This window comes from Nomascus leucogenys, chromosome X, assembly GCF_006542625.1.
Source record: "Nomascus leucogenys isolate Asia chromosome X, Asia_NLE_v1, whole genome shotgun sequence".
In the NCBI taxonomy this organism is placed as follows: domain Eukaryota; kingdom Metazoa; phylum Chordata; class Mammalia; order Primates; family Hylobatidae; genus Nomascus; species Nomascus leucogenys.
Genome location: NC_044406.1, coordinates 64974241 through 64980454, shown reverse-complemented (window position 1 = coordinate 64980454; position 6214 = coordinate 64974241).

The window sequence follows — 6214 nt, the reverse complement described above, 5'->3', positions numbered from 1 at the left end:
ACAGGCGGGAGCCACCACGCCTGGCCTCATTTCTTTTTTTAAACTACCTTAATCACCCAGTGTGGGTAAATGGTTTGAAGTCTCATTTCTTACAACATCAGTTGCTTTGGTCAAGGATACTGAGAAGCACAAACCCAATAAAAAATGTGCGAAGCAAAAAACTTGAGAATCAAAAGTGGGAGAGGAGCAGGGTATAAACTGTAAGGCTGTGGGAATTAAGCATTCATGAAAGAGGCCCAGACCCTGAGTAGGTGAAGGGATCTTCAGTGTTTCTACAATTCTGAATGATCAAATATCCAAACATTAGATTGGTGACTTTATAGGCAAATGAACCAGCACAGTATTTTTTTTTTTTTTTGAGACGGAGTCTCACTGTCTCCAGGCCGGAGTGCGGTGGCGTGATCGGCTCACTGCAACCTCTGCCACCCGGGTTCAAGCAATTCTGCCTCAGCCTCCCGAATAGCTGGGATTAAAGGCGTGTACCACAACGGCAGGCTAGTTTTTGTATTTTTAGTAGAGAGGGTTTCACCATTTTGGCCAGGCTAGTCTCTAACTCCTGATCTCAAATGATCCACCCTCCTTGGCCTCCCAAAGTGCTGGGATTACGGGCATAAGCCACCATGCCCAGCCCCCAGCACAGTATTCTATAGGCAAAAGTTTCTACTGCTTTGTTGGAAATTAAACTGGAAACTTACGGTTTTTTTTTTTTTTCTCCAGAAAGTCTTAAGCTGTTACGGGCCCACATGGTTATTCAGTATATGTACTTTTTTTTTTTGAGACAGTCTTGCTCAGCCACCCAGCCTGGAGTGCAGTGGTGTGATCTCGGCTCACTGCAACCACTGTCTCCCAGGTTCAAGTGATTCTCCCGTCCCAGCCTCCAGAATAGCTGGGATTACAGGCACCCGCCATCATGCCTGGCTAATTTTTGTATTTTAGTAGAGACTGGGTTTCACCATGTTGGCCAGGCTGGTCTTGAACTCCTGACCTCAGGTGATCCACCAGCCTTGGCCTCCCAAGGTACTAGGATTACAGGCGTGAGCCACCGCACCCGTCCCAGTACATGTACCTTTAAAACCGATGCCTGAAGAACTCTTACCTATGTGTTAGCAGTTGAATTTTGTCATTATAAATGAGTAGAGTTTGAGGTGATAAATTTGACCCATATCCTGGGGGTTGCTTCTGAACTGGGATGGTCCTACAAGGACTTTTCTCTTTACTCCTAGTTCTTTGCAAGGCTGGATGTGTAGGACAGAGGGAAAGCAGGTGAGGTGGTAAGCAGACTTCCTGAAGTTATTGAGTGTCTTCTGCTCCTCTGTCCATCCCTCTTGATTCCTTCAGCAGATCCTATTCCCACAGGGGTTTACTTCAGTCCCCTTGTCATATTTGCTGTGCTTACTCGTGTTTGTGGTGCTTTGGTCCTCAAATTCCTTGATTCTCTTGTAAAATTTGAAGGGAGAGGAAATGTAAAACGCCATATCTCCTGGTTAGTGAGGAAAGGTCAGACAAAGCAATTTTATAGGGGCAGCAGAAATATTTAGAAAATGTCAAAGCATTTGATAGTATTTTTCAGTTTTTGTATTTTTTATGTGGTGTGTATGAAGTGATCACTGTATGCTTGTAGTTGGATTTGGTGCCAGCCCAACCCACATCCACAAAAACTTGTGCCTCCTATCAGTTTACTCTTTTACCCTTGGTCATGAGAAAAGGTAATGTTACTGAGGCTAGTAGACTTAGGCAAGCATCTATCATTCAAATTTCGAAGTGGAATAATTTAAATGGGGTCTAAAATTTAGCCAGCCATTCTATTCACTGTGAATGGATAGGCAGGAAGTGTGCTAGTCATAGGTCCAACTTCTGAAAAAGGTGGAGGTAGCAAGGAAAACCAGTTGAAGGACCTTAGTACCTTTCCCATGAATTATAGCAAATGGAGCACCAAGGCAATTACGGTAGCTGAGGAGTCATTAGGTCTCAAAATTCAAACCCCACTCAGCTATATTGTTTCCATTGGCTTGGTAAAGGTGAACTTTTGAGGGGTTCTTATTGTTAGTATTTCCTGGGTTTGCCACAGTCTTTCTCCCAGTACCAGCATTCCCAGTGACGAGCTTCCTTTTACCCACTCCAGTTTCTCTTCCCTGTGTACTGTGGATCAAAATAGTAACTCCTTTCTAGGGTGCTAGAACAAAAGCTCGCATCACTTGAGGGCCTAAGGAGAGGAGAGCAAAGGGAAAGCAGAATGCAAAGTGGAGTGGGAACGAAAGTTGGATTCGAGCAGCCTTGCAGGTAGCTAACTACTTAGGCAGAACCTGTCACTTTTTGGGAACTCCGTTGTAAGGAAAAAAATTCATAAGCAGACTTTGCAGGCAGGATTTTAAAAAATCTTAGACTCATATTAAATAGAAGAAGAATGTCAAAGGTTGGGTGGCTTGTGAGGGATGAGCTTTGAGTGGACCCTACTTTATAATATTCCATGAAGAAATGATTAGATATATCCCAAAGACCTAGAAAAACCTTTGCCTTTGTAGCCTTTTCCTTGCTGTTTTTTTTTTGTTTGTTTGTTACTAATGAATTATTCTGAAAGTATCCCAGGAAACGCAATGACAACGAGAATGGTGGAACAGATGTGGGTTCTATCTGGCAGTGGGCTATGTTGTCTCTCCCCACCCCCACCCCCAGAGGACATTTGGCTGAAGTGCCAGAGTCCAAGAAATGTCTTGTTACTAGGCAGATAGTCTCATCTGCATAGTGTGGTGGTTTTAGTCCCTCACTTCAATTCCACTGTATTTTATTTTGTTTTGCTGCATGGTGGTGTTAGCTGTGTAATTCCCATTGGACCAATTAGAATTGTGTATCTAAACGCACAAAATAAAGATGAGGCATCTGAAACCCAGAGAAAATAACTTGATCAATGTCACAGTGCAAAATAGCTGAGGTGACCCTAGATCCAAATTCACTTAATTTCTAAATGAATTCTTTTCTCACTGTATATTATCATAGCCTCTTTTATAACGGATACATGCTCATCAGGAAAGAGCTTGGATTATGAGTAATTTACAGTTAGAAGGGCTCTTCCTAATCATAGCTAACCTCCAGTGTACTATTTTATGTCTTTATGCTCACGAGGAAATAAAGTCTTAGAGAATATCCAAAGAGAGGGATTATAGTAATTATGACTATTAACTGGTACCTAAATGGGAGCAATGTGAACTACTTAAAGGAAGACACAGGAAGATAATTCATCTACCTCCGATTCCTCTACCTTGGCCCCATACTAGCCCAGGGAGATAGTCTGAACCAAGTGAAAATCAGTTTTTCTTCTATTACTACAGGTCTACTGAAACTATAAAAGTATTAATTTGCCTCCCTGTAGTTTCCTATTGTTACCTCTCTTTTTATATCCATTTTGTGACTATTACTTTTCTTTTTCTTTCTTTTTTTTTTGAAAGGACGTCTCGCTTTTGTTACCCAGGCTGGAGTGCGATGGCGCAATCTCAGCTCACTGCAACCTCTGCCTCCTGGGTTCAAATGATTCTCCTGCCTCGGCCCCCTGAGTAGCTGGGAATACAGGCGCCTGCCACCATACCCAGCTAATTTTTTTCTTGTATTTTTAGTAGAGACGGGGTTTCACCATGTTGGCCAGGCTGGTCTAGAATTCCTGACCTCAGGTGATCCACCTGCCTCGGCCTTCCAAAGTTCTGGGATTACAGGCGTGAGCCACCGTGCCCGGCTGATTATTACTTTTCTACTATAAATCAAGACAAAAAGGGGCTTGGGGTAGGCAGGGGTTGGAGAACTGGGGAGCAGACAGTCTCAGCTAAACCTTTACTTGTATTTGCTCATGGCTGGAGTCCAGTCGTTGTGCTCCTCCCATTGTGAGCTAGAATACTTACAGTTGCTACTTCCTGAAGAACTGGAAAACTTGTCTGCCATAGTATCCCATAGCATTTGGATTGTGGACATAGGAGGACAGCTGATGCAACCTGAATCTGCAGGGAGATAGACCATGAGAGAGAAGGCAGGTTGTTAGAGTACCTTGCATGGTACCATCCTATAATGCCAAACCAATCTTCTCACTGTCACCTCTCATGTTTGAATAAAAATTGGAAAGAGAAAGACTTAGCAGGGAATAAAGTTACTTTTGAGCTACCACTTTTACTACTTAAAAAGTGGTGAATAGGTAGAGATGGATTCCAGTTGTCCTCACCATAGTAAGCTGTTGCCTCCAAAAGAAAGAGAATGAACCAAGAAGAATATAGTGGACACTGCCTAGTATTGGCTCAACTAGATTCTGAGAGAAGGGACTTTCTGTAAAGGCTGCTACCTGGTCTTTGATACAGCAACTAGACATGTATTTTGGTGTTCTAAGATAGGGTTTTTGGCTCTGAGCAGCAGAGAGCTGAGAAGCAGGACATGAAGTATGGGACTTACCTGAACTATAACCAAATGGATGTGACCGCTAATTGTAGATGGCAGGCTGGCTTTTGAGAGAACCCAGAATGAATAGTAAATCTCATTTTCAGCAGAAGAGAGTCTGCTATGAGGTTCACAGAAAATAGCTCTAGTAACAACAGCCCCATTAGGCACTAGATTGGATACCAGTTCCCATAGGTGAAACAATAATATTAGCTATTCTGCAAAGGCAAAGCAAAAGGTAAAGAAAATTGCTAACCAACCATGACTTTCCTTCGAAATACAGTCTGGAATCAGAAGTCCCTTTATTCCTTCCCTTTGATTTATTGCCCTTTTCCTGCAATGCTAGATAAGGAATGCAATGGCCAGAAGGAAGGGTGGATTATCTAAATTAAGTACCGAATATTAGAGAATGTTTACATAATGGTGTCGGGCGGGGGGGGACATTTAGAATAGCCCCTTCAGTAGCAAGATTATGCTAAGTAAAGTACTTGTCTCATCTTAAGCTATTTTTGTTGAGACAGGGACTGTGCACAGCTCCCTCTCTAATGCCAATCCCTGCTTAATTTTCCCTCCAACGAAGTTTCTTTACCTGTTCATCTTTAGAATAAGAAATGCTGGAGGAATGGTCAGTGTTGAAGGAAATAAGCCTATAAGGGAAGGCATAGAAGATGACATCAGGCTTTAGAATAGGTAGGCACAGAAAGACTCTGGTATCAAGCAAGAGGTCCCATATCCTAGAGGTTCAAAACAGATGTTCACTGGTAGGGAGAAAAGTGGGCAGATTTACCTGATAGGCTGTTAAACAGATACAAATGCCATTTAGATGCTTCTATAACTCTTGCCTATATTCTGATTCCTTCTCACCTTAGTGTTTATAGCTTTTGCCCCATCAACTGTTTTCTCTGTACATTTTCTAATGAAATCTCTGAAACACCCCAATCTCATTTTTATAGAGCTAAAGTTTATATAAGTAGAGCTGTCTAGTGCCTGTGTGGTGTGATTTTGTACAAGAAGGCCTTCTTTCCCAAGCCTATATTTTCCCTCCTTGGTAGCTGATGTCTGAAATTCCATTATCTGGAGATGAATCTTTGATTCTACAATAAGTGATAAAGCAGGGACTAGTTTATTTTTGTACCTAACAAAAGTACCTTTCTCATAGTAGAAAATATCTGTCAATTTTTTTTGAATGATATTTAAACTTCAGAACCCTCTAGGAAAGAAAACAAGACTTCCATTTCACACTTAAGGCAAGATCAGCTAATACCATAATACGGGTGGATGCCACAGTTTTTTTCCAACTCGTGGAAAATTTCATTAATTAATCACAGCATTGATTCCTGTTAAGCCTAGTAAGGAAAAAACTGCTCGTTGCCCACCAAAATACATTCTCCCATTCTTGCTTGATGTGTGGCTGCCCAGCTAGACTACATTTCTCAGCTTCTTTTGCAGTTCTGTGTAGCCAAATGATTGTTATGATCAATAAAATGTGAGTAGAAATGATGTGTGCCATTTCCACGCCTGGGTCCTAAGACATAGGGTATGCTTTCCTTTCCATACTTCTTCCACCAGCTGCAACTCAGATGTAATGGCTACCCAGTTTCAGTATACAGATGAGAGTAATTCCCTATGAGATGAAAGTACAATGACTTGGAAGGAAATCAAGTCCCTGAATGACTAAGAAACAGAATTCCCTCTCTGATTTGAACTTTTTACATTGATACTCTCATGTATGAAATAATTAACATTCTTTCTCTTTAATCCATTGAATTGTTGATTCTCTTTCCTATAGTAGCCAATTTTTCTT